Consider the following 17059-nt stretch of genomic DNA (forward strand, 5'->3'; position numbering starts at 1 on the left):
CTTTTGGGGGCCTGGGCGTCAGCAACTGGGCTGCAGGAGGGTTGGGCCTTGGGCGGGCTGTTTGGGCCTCATTGGGCCTGGGTATCAGCAGCTGGGCATCAGGCGGCTTGGGCCTCAGCGGGCGGGTTGGGTGGATTGGGCCTCCAGGGGCCTGGGCCTTAGCGACTGGGCTACGTGGTGGGTTGGGCCTTAGAGGCCCTGGACCTCAGCGGCGACCGGGCTGTGGACTGCCTGGGCCGCGAGGCGGGTATGTGATTTGGGCCTTGCTTGGGCCTGGGCCTTTGTGACTAGTCTGTGGGCAGGTTGGGCCTCAGGGCAGGCCTTGGGCTCTGTGAGAGTGTCTGGGCCTTGGGAGGGCCTTGGCCTCAGTGGGCTGGCCTGTGCCTTGGGCGTTCCTGAGCCTCAGAGGCTTGGCAGAGGGCTGGTCTAGCCCACGAAAGTAGAGAGCTGGGGGTCGTGGCTGCAGGGAGGTAGTGTCCGTATTTGATGACGTAAAAAATGCCTCTCTCAGTCTCTCTGTATCGTGGGTACCCTGAATTTCCTGATATCCGCACTGATATCCCTCTCTATTTGTTCGGCTGTGTTAGTTTATGCTTCCTTTTCTCTGGAAATGCAGCCTTCTAAGTGGGTTTGCTCTAGTCCTGCATTCCAAGGTCTACAGGGGGCAGAGGCAGTTGCCAGCGTGGGCGCGGAAGCAGAAGCTGGAGCCGTGTGCAGGCAGGCAAAAGCTCAAATTGCCTTTAATTCCTCAGCAATTTGATCTTTCAGAAAAACAAGTTCAGAATGTTGAAATGTAGGATTTTATGTTTGTTCAAAGGCTGGCTGTCTGCTAGACAGAGGTTTCTTCTGTGCGATTCCGTCCCTTTTCCCCGAGACTGCCCTACCTGAGCTGCCTGGTCAGGGAAGCGCTGGAAGTCCCGTTTATTTACTTTTAAAAAACAGATACCATTGAGTTGATTCCAAGTTATGATGACCCCATATGTGTCATATTAGAACTGTACTCCACAGGGTTTTCAATGCCCGTTTGTTGTTCTGAAATAGATTGCCAAGCCTTTCTTCCAAGGCATCTCTGGATAGACTTAAACCTCTAATTTTTTAGGTAGCAGCCTAGTCTGTTAACATTTTGCTCCACCATAGGACTCACTTATATCGTTAGGTGCCGGTGAGTCAAGTCCAACTCACTGAGACCCTCTATAGGGTTTTGAAGGAGCAACTGGTGAGTTTGAACCACCAACCTTGTGGATCAAACCGACCTTGCTTTATCCCACAGCACCAGACCTTCTTTAATTTCTCTCAGAAATGCCTTCTAGTTTTCAGTGTAGAGGTCTTGAACATCTTATATTTATTTTTAGTTTTGAAACACTTTTGTAAGTTGTATTTGTAAAAATTTATGACTGACTTATAGAAATGTAGATTTTGTATATTAATTTTATATCCAGCAATCTGGATAAATTCATTTATTAATTCTAATAATAAATCTTTAGAATATTTTGGGTTTGTTTGGTACATAATAACATCATCTGTGAATAATCATCTGTATGTGCTATCGTTTCTTCCTTTCCAGTCCTTATTATTTTTCTTTCTTTTCCTTACTTTATTACACTAGCTAGATCCTCCAGTACAATGTTGAATAGAAGTGATGATAATGATCATCTCTGTCTTGTTTTCAACTTCAGAGCTAGGTAAGTTTAAAGTACATTACCATTAAATATGATACTTGTTAATAGGATTTTAATAGATAGTACTTGAGAGTTTTCTAATAAGTTTTATCATGAATGAGTATTGAATTTTGTTACAATGATTTTTCTGTACCTATTTGGATGCTCATATGAGTTTTCTCTTAGTTTACTGTTACATATGTGAAATAAAATATTTTAAAAAACTCTCTTCTTTTAGCATATATTGCTTGAGATGTCCTAGTTTTATTTTTGCCATCAAGTTTACACTGGTTCTTAAAACATGCTGGGAAATGTATTGTTTTGGAAGATTTTATATAAACTTAGTTCTGTTCCTTCTCTGATTGTGTGGAAGAATTCACTGGTGAAACAGTCTACACTTGAGATTTTCTTTATGGAAGGTGTTTTATAAAAGATTCAGTTTCTTTAATAGCTATGGAGCCATCTGTGTATTCTATATCATTTTAAGCATTGGTAGTTTGTATTTTTCAAGGAATGTCTTTGTGTCACATTTATTGGCATAAAGTTTCTCATAATATCTTCCTTAATGCCAGCAAATTCTGTAATTTGTGTAATTCTCTTCTACTAATCAGTCTTTCTAGGGGGCTGCCAACTCTATTAATCTTTTCCGAAAACTGACTTTTGACTTTGTTGATTTTTCTTTTATTGTATGCTTATTTTCTATTTAACTGATTTGCAGTTTTCTCCAGCTTCTAGAGTTAGAAACTTGAATTATTAACTTTTTTCAGTCTCTGTCTTTTTTAATACAGGCAGTCTTAGCTTTGCAAAGTAAACTCATGCATATTGGAACTGTATTTGCTTTGTATACCTGGAAAGTATGAACTGCAAGCATAAGCAGTTAAGCCTGAAGTAAATTTTCTTTAGATATTGTTTTGCCTGAATTCTACAGTTATATCTTCATTAACATTCAGCTCAACATATTTTCTAATATATGTTTTGGTTTCTTTAACCCATAACTTGATTTATTTAATACATAGATAACAACCACCTTCTAGTTGGCAGTCCCGGGACTGCTAACCACAAGCTTGGCAGTTCAAACCCACCAGTCATTCCTTGGAAACCCTATACAGGGTCGCTATGAGGTGGAACCGACTCGATGGTACTTAACAACAGTTAGCAGTCCAGCATTCTACTGGAAGGCTCCTTATAGATTATTTAGAAATGTAATTTATAATTTCTAGATAGTGTTTTTGTAGGCTTTTATTTATTATTGTTGCTGTTCATGGGCACTTCCATTTTGGTTAGCGAACATACTCTGAATGGCATTATCTTTCTTGAAATATGTTGAAGATTTCTTGATGGCCCAGTATGGGTCAGTTTTGATAAGTCTTACATGCTCCTTGAAAACAATATGAATTTTGTTGTTCCTGCATTGTTGGTGGGTATAATGTTTTGTATCAATTTTCTAGGCCACATTTGTTCATTGCATTGTTCGTATCTTACTAATTTTTCTCTATAAGCTACTGAGTGGTGTAATAAGACCTCCTCCTATGATTATGGATTTATCTATGTCTTTTTTAATCTTGTAAAATTTTGCTTTGTAGTTTTATGGTTGTGCTATTGATTACATGGATTCCTGGTGTGGCACTGTAGGATCAGCACTGGACTGTGAACCACAGGGTCGATAGTTCAAATCCACCAGCTGCTCCTCAGAAACCCTATACAGGGTTGCTATGAGTCAGAACCAGGTCAACAGCACCTAACAACAACATTAATTGCATACAAATTTATGTTTGTGATATGTTTCTTTTAAATTGATCCCATTATCCTTATGAAATATTCCATTGATCTATAATAATGTTTCTTGCCTTAAATTCTACTGTATCTGATACCTGCAAAGTACATCTGTTTTCTTTTTGCTAATATTGCATGATATATTTTTTCTATCTTCTCTGTTCAATCTTTCTGTGTACTTACATTTAGAGTGTGTGTCTTTTAAGGAGTTTATTTTGCTTGAAAAACTGTGATTTTTTACTTATACTGTAAAGCTCCTGTACATATAATTCATGTAACATAATTTTATGTTAAGTGCTGTCAAGTTGGTTCTGCCTGAGGTTGTTGTTGTTTATTGTGATCGAGTCAGTACCGAGTCATAGAGACAAAACAGAACAAAACAGTGCCTGGTTCTGTGCTGTGTTTTACTACGCTTCACAGTCATTGCTACGCTTAAGTCTATTGCTGTTACTACTGTGTCAGTCCATCTTATTGGGTGTCTTCTTCTTTCTCTTCGACCTTCCACTTTACCAGTCATGATGCTCTTCTTCAGAGACTGGTGCCTCTTGATAATATGTCCAAAGTATGAGAGGTAAACTCTGGCCATCCTGGCTTCCAAGGAGCAGTCAAGCTGTACTTCTTACAACACAGATCTGTTTGTTCTTTTGGCAGCCCCTGGCACTTTCACTATTCTCTTCCAGCACCATAACTCAAATGCATCAATTCTTCTACAGTCTTCCTTATTCACTGTCCAACTTTCACATTTATATGAGGTTATTGAAAATACCATGGTTTAGCCAAGGCACACCATAGTCCTTAATCTGACATTTTTGCTCTTAAACACTTTAAAGAGATCTTGTGCAGCAAATTTGCCCAGTGCCATACGTTGTTAGATTTCTTGACTGCTGCTTTCCTGAGTGTTGATGGTTGATCTGAGCAAAACAAAGTCTTTGACAGCTTCAGTCTTTTCTCCAGTAATCTTGATGTTCTTTATTGGTCCAGTAGTGAGGATTTTTGGTTTCTTTACATTAAGGTGTAATCTATAATGAAGGCTGTGGTCTTTGATCTTCATCAGTAAGTATTTTAATTCCTCTTTGCTTTCATCAAACCAAATTGTGTCATCTGCATATCACAGATTATTAATGAGTCTTCTTCCAATCCTGATGTCACATTCTTTTCTTCTTTTCATAATCCAGTTTCTCAGATTATGTGCTCAGCATACAGATTGAATAAATATGCTGAAAGAATACATCACTGGTGCACACCTTTCCGAATTTTAAACCATTCAATATACAGTATACCCTTGTTCTGTTTGAACAACAGCCTCTTGATCTATGTATAGGTTCCTCATGAGCACAATTAAGTGTTCTGGAATACTCATTCTCCACAATGTATATCCATAGTTTGTCATGATCCACACAATCAAAAGCCTTTGCATGGTCAGTAAATCACAGGTAAACTGTTTTTCTGGTATGCTCTGCTTTCAACCAATATCCATTGGCCATTAGCAGTGGTATCCCTTGTTCTACATCCTCGTCTGAATCCGGCTTGAACCTTGCAGATGTTTTAAAATTACCTTTAGCAAAATTTTGCTTGCTTGTGATATTAATGATAATTTCTGATGATTCCTGTATTCCGTTGCATCACCTTCTTTTGGAATGGGCACAAATATGGATCTTTTCCAATCAGTTGACCAAGTAGCTGTCTTCCAAATTTCTTGGCATAGATGAGTGAGAGCCTCTAGTGCCTCATCAATTTGTTGAAAGATTTCAATTTTTATTCCATCAATTCCTGGCACCTTGTTCTTTGCCAATGCCTTCAATGTACCCTGAACTTCTTCCTTCAGTATCATTGGCTCTTTTGTTTTGTTTTTTAGTGTTTTATTGTGAATTATGTGATAGTTTACATGGGAAAACATTAGTTTTGCATTCATCCTATCATATATCATTTCATTGCTGTGGTTACAATCCCCTCCATGCATCATCAACCAACCAAAGGGTATACACTACAAGCCTGCCCCCTGGTCGTCAGCACACAGCCCCTCTCCCTCTCTGTGTCTAAAGTCCCCAACTGCTCCATCTCTCCACATCATCGTCTCTGCCTCTATCTCAGGCTTTACTGCTTCTCTGGGCAGTATCATTGGCTCTTGATCATATGCTACCTCTTGAAATGGTTAAACATCAACTATTTCTTTTAGGTAAAGTGACTCTGTTCCTTCCATTTTCTTTCTTTCTTTAATTTTTATTGTGAATCTGAGTGATAGTTTACATGGGGGAACATCAGTTTTACACTCGTCCTGTCGTATTCATTTCACTGCAGTGATTGCAGTCGTATTCATTTCATTGCAATGATTACAGTAATATTTGTTTCATTGCAATGATTACAGTAATATTTGTTTCATTGCAATGATTACAATCCCCTGCAAGCTTCATCATTCAACAGTATTTCTCTGTTTCCTCTGGGTTGTTTTTTGTTTGTTTGTTTGTTTGTTTGCCTTCCATTTTCTTTTGATGCTTTCTGCATCATTTAATATTTTGCCCATAGAATCGTTCAGTATTGTAAGTTGAGGCTTGAATTTTTTTTCTTCTGTTTATCAACTTTAAAAATGCTGGGTGTGTTCTTGCCTTTAGCTTTTCTAACTCATGGTCATTGCACATTTTGTTAGAATATTTGCCTTTGTCTTGTCAAGCTGACCTTTGAAATTTTATATTCAGCTCTTTTACCTCCTTATTTCTTCATCTGCTTTAGCATCTCTATGCTGCAAAACAAGTTTCAGAGTCTCTTCTGGTATCCATTTCAGTCTTCTTCTTTCTTGTCTTCTTAATGGCCTTTTGATTTCTTTCTGTTTGATGTTCTTAATGTCATCCCACAACTCTTCTTGTCTTTGGTCTTTAGTGTCTAATGCATCAAATCTGTTCTTGAGATGATCATTAAATTCAGATGAAATATGTTCAAGGTCATATTTTGGCTCTTGTGGATTTGTTTAATTTTCTTCATCTTCAGCCTGAACTTGCATATGAATTATTGATGGTCTTTACCAGAGTCTGCCCCTGGCCTTGTTTTGGCTGATTATATGGCGCTTTCCCACAGTCTTTTGCCACAGATGTCGTCAGTTTGATTTCTGTATCTGTATTTATATATTCCATCTGTTGCGGTCCATGTGTATGGTTGTCTTTTATGTTGTTTATAAAAAGGTATTTGCAATGAAGAAGTCATTGATCTTAATAAATTATATCATGTGATCTCCAGCATCATTTCTATCACCAAGGCCATGTTTTCCAATTACTGATCCGTCCTCTTTGTGTCCAAGCTTTGCATTCCAATCACCAGTAATCATCAATACATCTTGATTGCAAGTTTGATCAATTTGAGACTGAATAAATTGTTAGAATTCTTCGATTTCATCATTACTGGTTGGTGCATAAATTTGAAAAATAGTGGTATTAATTGGTTTTCCTTGTATTTGTATAGATACTATCCTATCATAGACAGCACTTAAAAACAGATCTTGACATGTTCTTTTTGATGATAAATGTGACTCCATTCCTCTTCAATTTGTCATTCCCTGCATAGTAAACCATGTGATTGTCAGATTCAAAATGGCCAGTACCAGTCCATTTCAGCTCACTAATGTGTGGTACTACAGGATAATGTACTAGACCACAAGGTCAGTTTGAATTGCAAGGTCGGTAGTTCAAACCCACCAGCTGCTCCATGAAAACCCTATACAGGGTCGTTATGAGTCAGAACCAACTTAAAGGCACTTAACAACCACAACAGTGCCTAGTATATCAGTGTTTATTCATTCCATTTCATTTTTGACAGTTTCCAGTTTCATAGATTCATGCTTCATACATCTATGTTTTGATTATCAGTGGATGTTTATAGCTGTTTCTCTTCATTTTGTTGTGCCCCATCAGTCCCTAAGGCTTTACTCCATTCATACTATCACGGCCAACACTGCTTTGAGGAGGCAACTCTTCCCCAGTCGTATTCTGAGTTCTTTCTAACCTAAGGGGCTCATCTTCCAGCCCTATATTTGACAATATTCGTCATGTTTCAATGTTCAGTGTTCTGGTGTAATCTTGACAGTGTTCCACTGTTATTCATAAGGTTTTCAGTGACTAAATATTCTAAAGTAGTCCATCACTCCTGCTTCCTAATCTGTTGTAGTCTGGAAGCTCAGCTGAAACCTGTCCACCATGGGTGACTCTACTGGTATTTAAAATACCAAAGGCATAGCTTCCAGAATCACAGCAACATGCAAGCCACCACAGTATGACAAACTGACACACAAGTGGTGGCCTTCCTGTGTTCCAACTAATAATGACACTGTATAGGGTTTCAAGGAGTGGCTTCTAAAGTTAATCAAATATTACATTTTTTTCTATTAACTTGTTTTATACACAAATGCATATATGCATACTTCTTTTTGCTACTGTTTTAATGGTTCTAAATATTACAACTTTTTTCATAAACTTATCGCAGTATAATGCAAATAGTTACTTTTGCCACTATCCTGAAACTGCTAGAATCTTGGACACTATAAACCTAACAAAGCGTTTCAGCTATAATTTTGCATCATCACTATTAATTTTTACTTGCTTATATTTTTGCATTTTCTGATATTGTATATTTCTTCATAGTTATATGTTTCTGATCCAGAGCAATGTTATTTTACCTGAATAACTCTCTTTTAATACAAGCTTGCTGTTGATAAATTTCCTGGAATTTTGTTTGGTTGCAAATGTCTTTACTTCACTTCAGTTTTTGAAGGGCCTTTTTACTGGATATTTTAGACTGCTGGTTGTTTTATTTTGACTAATTAGCAGCCTGCTGTTTCTGTGGCACTGTAGGATAAGTACTAGACTGCCAACATAAGGTCAATGGTTCGAACCTACCAGGAGTTCCTTGGAAAACCCCAGGCTGGATCAATATGAGTTGGAACCAACTTCACAGCACTTAACAACAATAGATGTTTCCTGTTGAGAAATTTGTTGCTTTACTGTTCATTAACATGAAATACATTTTTTTCGCTACTTAAAAAAATATGTATCATTTTCATGACCGCTTCTGGAGTATGCATACTAAAATTGGAATGATACAAAGAAGATTAGCGTGGCCCCTGCTCAAGGATGACATGCAAATTATTGAAGTGGTCCATATTTTTTATGTTCTGCTCTGTAAGCCTTCACTCAATTCACAGTAAAATATTTTTCAAAATCCGTTCTTTTCTTTTACTTTCTGTTCTCTCCTCTCTCCCTCTTTCTTTCTTTTAGTAGTTTGATTACGCTGCCTTAACTGTAGTTTTCTTTGACTGTGTCTTAGTTGGCGTTGGAAGAAATTCTTGAATCTATAGCATGACTTTTTCGTTAGTTAACTGAAAATGCTAACTTTATTCTGTCATTGAATATTGCTTTTGTCTTTTTCTCTTCTTGTCTGAGACTTCACCATGTCCCATATTTCTCTCAGCTATCAGCCTTCCTCACTGTCATCCTGTCTTCATTCTCTTTGTGCTTCATTTTGGGTGTTTTTTATTAACCTCTCTTTCAGTTTGGAGTCCTGGTGTGGCGCTGTAGGATAAGCACTTGACCTTAAGGTCGATTTGAACTGCAAGGTTGGCAGTTCAAACTCACCAACCCTCCTCAGAAACCCTACAGGGTCGCAATGAGTCGGAATCGACTCAACAGCTCTTAGCAGCAACAATATCCTTTCAGTTTACTAATGCTATGTTCTGTGTGTCCAGGTGCTGTAAAACCAATATAATTTCATATATTTTCAGCTGTAGAATGTGTATTTCGTTATGTTTATAGATGCTAATTCATTTAAAAAATCTGTTCCTCATCAGTTTTGTCAATTACCCTCTCTGTTTTCTTTTAACTTGTTAGAATTGTTTAAAATCCATGTCTGCTGAATCCAATATTGGATTATATATAGTTCTGATTTTGCTATTTATAATGAAGTTTTATTGTAAATTACTGGAATATTTTCTTGTCTGTTGCATATTGTAACAATTTTTTATTTGTGTATGAAAGAACCATGGAGTCTCTAGAAGATGTTGTCTTCCAGACTGAGTTCCCATTTTTCTCTGCTATATTAAACTGAGTGAGGGATAGGTCACCTCCAACTAATTAAGGATTGAGCTGTTTTAGGGATCTGTTAAAGTTTCACAAAACTCATTCTCCTCTCATTTGCCTTGTTTTGTGTGTGTGTGTTTTGTTTGTTTGTTTTTTGGTTTTCAGACTGACTTTTTTTGTTGTTGTTGTTTTGAGATTCAATTAAGTATCCTCAGCAAACCCTGAAAGATTGTTGAAACCCATTTCTACAGAGGTTTCTGGTGTAGTTCTTCAGTCTCACTGCCTACATTGCTTTAAAAACTGGCAGTTGTCTTAGTGGTTTAAAATGTCCAAGGTCCAAAAGGACCTTCTCTAATTCTCACTCTGTTCCTTTGATATCAAATGCCTTTCCCAGTATGCTACCAGTTTCTTGTCTCACTTTCCAGAGAGAGTCTGTAAGTCCTTTTCAGGTGTCTCTTCCCATTGCAGAGTCTTCTCATGAAATAAAAATCTCATGCAAAAGCCCATTTGTTGTTGGTAAGTGCCAACGAGTCAGTTTCAACTTATAGCAAGCCTGTATAGGGTTTCCAAGGAGCGGCTGGTAGATTTGAAACACTGACCTTGTGGGTTAGCAGTTCAGTACTTATCCTACAGTAGTACCACACCAAGAGTCCATGAAAGCCTAACAAATGAGATTTTTAAAAAGTCAGTTGCTATGGCTAGAATAGGGGGTCCTGACACATCTCCAGTTTGGAAAACATTGGAGACTTTTACAATGATAATTTAACTTCAAGAGACTTTTATTGTAGTGTTCTTTGTATTCAGAGAGGAAAAGTACACTTCGTTAGCAAGTATTTTAATTTTGATGTTAGTGTTCTGTTAGTGTTTCAGATTTTGAAATGTGATACAGTTTTGAGTCGAAGCAATAATGCAGGCAGCTAATACATGAAAATAGTTATTTTTCCAAGAAAAGCCTTTATACGTTTTACGCCTTGAAAATGTTTTTCTGTGACCCAAAACTTTTAATCTGTTTTGGTGCCAAAAATTCAAATAGCACTTTTCTGTATTTTTTTTTTTTTTTTTTTTTAGAGATAAATTTTCCAGTTCTGTTAAACTCATCCAAAATGATTTTATAGAGTGGCATATTTTATTAGGTAGGTTTCTTTTTATACTTCAGATAGGATTGCTGTAAGTCAGAATCTACTTGATAGAAATAGATTTTGTTTGTTGTTGGATTTTTTATTAAAATTTTAATGGGTAATTTTTAAAGATTATGTGTGTATTCACTGTGACATGTTTCAAAGGTTAGGTTCATAGAATTTTATGGTTGGAAGGAATTTATTTTTACAGATTATTCAAGTGAGACGCTAGATAAGTAACTCACCACAAGTATTACAGATAATGAATGGCAAATTTGAGGTTTCTGAATCTAACGTTTATTTTAGACTTTATTAGACTTAATCTTTGTGTTAAGTCTAATAAAGGTACAAAGAATGCTATGTAGTATAGATATATTTTGGACCCCTAAATAACTTTTAGATGAGATACTCTGTGTTATAAATGCTTTATCAAAACTGGTTTTGCTCCTGCGTATTACATTTTCAGACTGTTATGCCTCAATATTTCACCGTTTCTCATTTTCATTTTTTATAGACTTGGAAAATATTTATGTCTCAACAAATGAATTCCACACTTGAAATCTGCTGCATTCCTGTTCCACCTCCTCCTTTAGAACAGTGATCTTAGAACAAAGGTAAAGTCATAAACTTCAGCTTCTTAAAGATTAAATAATGAATCTCCCTATATACTTATATGGGAAGTGTGGTGGCTCTGTAGGGTAAGCAGTGGACTGGGAACCACAAGGTCTGTGGTTCAGGCCCACCAGTCACTCTGTTGGAGAAAGATGAGGCTTTCTAATCCCACAAAGATTTACAACCTGGGAAACCCTGTACTGAAACATGTGCTATCAGCTAAGACACAAATTCTAATCATCTAGGTAATGTAGGGGTTATTGTACTTGAATAGGTACTCGTGAGTTTACTTCCTGGTGAGTAATTACTGACCTTCTTCAGGTCATGTCCCAGCAGGTTTTCATTCTGTTCATTATGTTATAGGCAGGACTTGCTACTATAATTATTTCCTAAATTAACCAGTTTACCTTGTTTTATACTTTGTCAAGTAAAGCATTATGGGCTGGAATTGAGCTGCACGCTGAAATAATTTATATTTCAAAGCATAAGTCTGTAACTTGAAGCATTTATAGACAGGCCACTAGACACATATCACTACTTATATTTAATTAAAATAAAATTTAAATCCTCATTTCCTTTAGTTGCCCTAGCCACATTTTAAGTGCCCAATAGTTACATGTGGCTGTTGTTGTTAGGTACCTTTGAGTAGATTTCAACTCATAGCAATCCCATGTGCCAAAGTAGAACTTCCCCATACAGTTTTCTAGGCTGTAATTTTCACAGAAGCACATTGTCAGGTCTTTCTCCAGTGGAGCTGCTACATGGGTTGGAACTATCAGCCTTTCAGTAACTGCCAAGTTCTTAATCATTTCATTACCTGGGCTCATGGGACCCATATTGGGTACCAGAGATACAGAACATTTCCATCTTCACAAAGGATATATGGACGTAGGATCAGCACTACACAGTGAACCACAAGGTCAGTTGTTCCTCAGAAACCCTACATAGGGTTACTATGAGTCAGAACTGACTCGACAGCACTTAGCAACAGCAATCTAAAGATAGCTAGATAATGTGGTCATGTTGAGTAAATTCAACAATTCAATTTAAAGTTTAAGCAACAAGAAGATTTTATAAAATAAACTACAGGATACAAATGTCCAACTCATATACAAGCTGTAATTACAAGCCAACTTTCATGAAGCTTATTATATAAAAAATTCAAGATCCATACAATGGTTCATAATAACAAGCAGGTGTACTTTATGATGTACATTAAAGCATTATTATTATTATGTTGAAGATACTCTAATTTATCTACAGATGTTTCTTTAATTTTTTTTAATGCTTATGGAGTACCTAGTGTTCTATATACCAAGATGAACTTTGACTGACTAATGTTAAATATGAATCCTTGTACATAACTGTTCTTACTTACATACAAATTTGACTAAAGACAGAGTTAGGAAAAGAACTCGTTCATAATCCAAGGCCTGCCTGTATTAAAAGGGAAACACTTTTAAAAGTAAAATTCAAAGGCACTAAATAAGATATGATTATTTATTCGGTAAAAATACTCAATAAAAACAACCCATGAAGATTACCAGAAACTAACATTTATAACCATATGTTGTTAAGTATCCTTGAGTCAGTTCCTACCGCAGAACCGAACAATACGCTGCCCAATGTTGCACCGTCCTCACAGTTGTTGTTATATTTGATCCCATTGTTGGTGACATTGTACCAGTCCAACTCATTAGAGGTTTTCCTCTTTTTTACTGAACGTCCATTGTACCAGGCATCATGCCCTTCTCAGATTTTCATACAAGTTTCTATAACCAGATAGTTACATAAAAAGGAGGTCTGAGATATAGCCATGTTCTCTAGCTACCTTTAGATACTAAAAAGCACTGAACCTTGTTAGGAAATAAATGTGCAAAAGTTTTCTGTAACCAATACTATTCTATCTTCCAAATGAAAGTACTGAAACATATATAGAGGGTTTAAAGTTAGAAAAGAATCCTGGTGTGGTACCGTGGGGTAAAGCACTAGACTGCAAGGTTGGTTTGAACCTCAAGGTTTGCAGTTCAAACTCACCAGCTGCTCCTTGGAAACCCTATATAGGGTTGCTATGAGTTGGAGCTCTGGTAGCATAGTGGTTACGAATCGGGCTGCGAACCTTAAGGTCAGCAGTTCGAAGCTACCAGCTGCTCCACAGGAGAAAGATGAGGCGCTCTGCTCCCATAAAGATTTACAGCCTCGGAAACCCTGTACAGGGTCGCTATGGGTCAGAACTGACTCGACAGCACTTAACAACAACAACATGAGTTGGAACAGACTCGACGGCACTTAATAACAACAAAGATTTAGAAAGTAAATTACCATTGTATATATGACTGATTTTCAACCATTTGAAGAGGTAGCATATAATCAAGAGCCAGTGTTACTGAAGGAAGGGGCAGTCAAGGAATTGGCAAAGAACAAGGCACCAGGGATTGATGGAATAAAAATGGAAATCTTACAAGAAAGAGGTGGCCACTAGAGGCACTCACTCATCTATGCCAAGAAATTTGGAAGACAGCCATCTGGCCAACTGATTGGAAGAGATCCATATTTGTGCCCATTCCAAAGAGAGGTGACCCAATGGAATGCAGAAATCATCGGACAATCTCTTTGCTATCCCATGTAAAATTTTACTAAAGGAAATATAGAAACAGCTGCAAGCATACATTGACAGAGAACTTCCAGAGGTTCAAGCCAGATTCAGAAAAAAACTTGTAACAAGAGGTATCATTGCTGATGTCCGATGGATCTTGGCTGAAAGCAGAGAATACCAGAAAAATCTTTACCTATGCTTTATTGACTATGCAAAGACTTTCGATTGTGTATATAACCCTCCTCTTTTGGATAGCCAATGTCCAGGTTGCCCATACCTGTCTACTCTGTATGGAGGAGGTGGGAATGATCCTTGCTGTAAAGATTTTTTCCCTCTTTTGGGCTACTGCATCCATAGCTGTAGGTCAAGTTCATCGAATTATATCAGATTACTCTTTTTTTTCCCTCTTTCTTCTTCTACTTGAGCTCTGATCATCCAGTCATTGAAGCCAGGTTGAGTGCGTATTATCTGCTAGTGTGGATGTTCTTGTGCATATGTCCTCTCTTCTTATCAGCTGGACACCTCACTCTCCACTCTAGTCCTCTGTAGCTATGGGCCAAAACTCTGTGCTCAAGAGTCCCCAGGTCTTGCTATACTGCTGGCCAACCAGGTCTCCACCCAGGTTCACAGGGTATATTGAACATGATAGGTCTTAGCTCGCGGCTTCATTGCTGTTTTTCCCTCACTTCCCCTTATTGGTGACCATCATGGTCACCAGTCAGAGCGCATGTCTGTTCATGTATTCCCATTGAGTCTTAGTCTTGGAAGGGGATTTACTCTGAAGGGACCCGACCAATTGCCTTGATGTCTCCTGGGCAAGCAACTTGCTTGTTCTTGTAGTAGTCAGTCAGACTGCCTTATTGTTTTGTATTTTTCTTGTTGGTTTTTCTTTCAAGGAGTAGCTTCTGTTCTTCTAGCTACTTCAGGCTGGTCTCCTTGGCCTTTCAAGTGGAAATTTCCCACCTCAGAGGATTCTGGATGGGGCTCAGGATTCCACCTATGGTGTTATGCAATGCAGAGGCTCCACAGGAAGCCTCCTTCACTAGGCAAGTTGTAGCCCTATTTTAGGTATTCCAATCAATTATAGGCAGAAGACAGACTTACAAGCTTTCCATGGTGTTGTTTCTAGCTATTCCTTTCTCTCCTCTTCAAGTGTCTATTTTATAATGGTATGCAAGGGAATCCAAAATTTGAAAGACAGACAAGTATCTTAGCATTATTTCCCCCCTTTAGCCCATTCCAACCATGCTTTAATCCCTGTTTCCCAGAGCCCTGTTATTCCAAGGTTGTGTATACATCATTATTTACCTCTGTCTCACTTAGCCCATGCAAACCTGCCTAATTGTTCTCTCATCCACCTTGTTCTTCCATTTCCCTCTCCCCTTCTTGTGTATTGCCCCCCTCCCAAGCACCCAAACTATCCTGTGTCTGTTCCGTCCCCTGTGCTCCGCCTTACCCTCCCTCCCCTCACCCTATCCTCCCCCCCATCCGAGAACCAGCAAGAATCCTACCCCCCTTTTAGTATAGGTCTATTTTTTTAGTCTTTTACAATAGTGGCCCTATGCAGTATTTCTCCATTTGTTACTGACTAATTTCACTCAATATAGTGTCCTCAAAGTAGGTTCATCCATAATATGTGGTAGCTGACTGCTTCCTTGTTGTTCTTCAAGGTAGCATAATATTCCATTGTGTGTATGTATCACAGTTTATCCATACTTCAGTTGATAGGCACTTAGGCTGTCTTTTGCTATTGTAAATAGTGCTGCTGTAAACATTGGTGTGCATATATCTACCCTTGTTATGGCTCGTATTTCTTGTGGGTAAATATCAAGTAGAGGAAAGCTGGATCATAAGGTATTTCTATTTCCAACCTTCTGAGGAAGCGCCATATTGCTTACCAGAGAGGCTGGACCCATTTGCAATCCCACCAGCAATATAGGAGCGTCCTAGTCTCTACAAATCCTTTCCAGCATTTATTGTCCTCTGCATTTTTTATCTTTGCTGTTATTGTTGGTGTGAGATGATATCTCATTATTGTTTTGATTTGCGTCTCTCTAATGGCTAGTGACTGTGAACATTTCATCATATGTTTATTGGCTGCCTAGATCTCCTCCTTGGTGAAGTGTCTGTTCATGCCCTGTGCCCATTTTTAAATTGGATTATTTGTCTTTTTCTTGTAGAGGTGTTGTAGTTTCTTACATATTTTAGAAATGAGTATCTTGTCTGATGTGTCATTGCAAAAGATTTTTTTCCCCTTCTGTGGGTTTCCTTTTTACTCTTTTGGTGAACTCTTTTGATGCATGCAAGTTTTTAATTTTTAGTATGTCCCAATAATTTATTTTGTCTACTTCTGTTTGTGTAGTTTTCACAGTGTTTGGTAGTGTATGTATTCCCTGTTATAGCCCTCACATTTGTCCTATTTTTTCAAAGATGGCCTTCATAATTTTGAGATTCACATTTAGGTCTTTCATCCATGCTGAGTTGGTTTCTGTATAAAGTATGAGGTAAAGGTCTTGTTTCAGTCTTTTGCATATTGCTTTCCAGTTCTGCCAGGACCATCTGTTGAAGAGACTGTCACCTCCTCATGAGATAAATTTAGGCACTTTGTCGAAAATCAATTGGTTGTATGTGGATGGATTAATTTCAGGATTCTGTTCCATTGATCAATGTATCTTTCATTATACCAGTACCAGGCTGTTTTGACCACTGTAGCTGTGTGATAAATTTTGAAGTTGGGGCGTGAGAGCCTTCCAACCTTATTCTTTTTCTTAAGCAGTGCTTTGCTTATCTTGTGTCTCGTTCCTTTCCATATTAAGTTTGTAATTATTTTTTCCATCTCTTTGAAGAATGTCATTGGGATTGTATTATATGTGTAAATTGCTTTGGGCCATATTGACATTTTCACAATGTTAAGTCTTCCTATCCAGGAGCATGGTTGCATTCTTCCATCTTTGTAGGTCTCTTTTGGTTTCTTGTAATAGTGTTTTGTAGTTTTTTTAGTATAGGTCCTTTGTTTCTCTGGTTACATTTATTCCTAGATATTTCATCCTTTGGGCAACTATTGTAAATGGTATTGCTTTCCTAATGTCCTTTTCGGCACTGTCCTTATTGGTATAGTGGAATCCAACTGATTTTTGTATGTTCTTATATCCTGCCACTTTGCTGAATTCTCCAATGAGGCCTAGTAGCTTTTTTACTGAGTCTTTGGGTTTTTCTATGTATAGAATCATATCATCTGCAAATAGA

This window comes from Chrysochloris asiatica, unplaced genomic scaffold (genome assembly GCF_000296735.1).
Source record: "Chrysochloris asiatica unplaced genomic scaffold, ChrAsi1.0 scaffold00045, whole genome shotgun sequence".
Lineage (NCBI taxonomy): Eukaryota > Metazoa > Chordata > Mammalia > Afrosoricida > Chrysochloridae > Chrysochloris > Chrysochloris asiatica.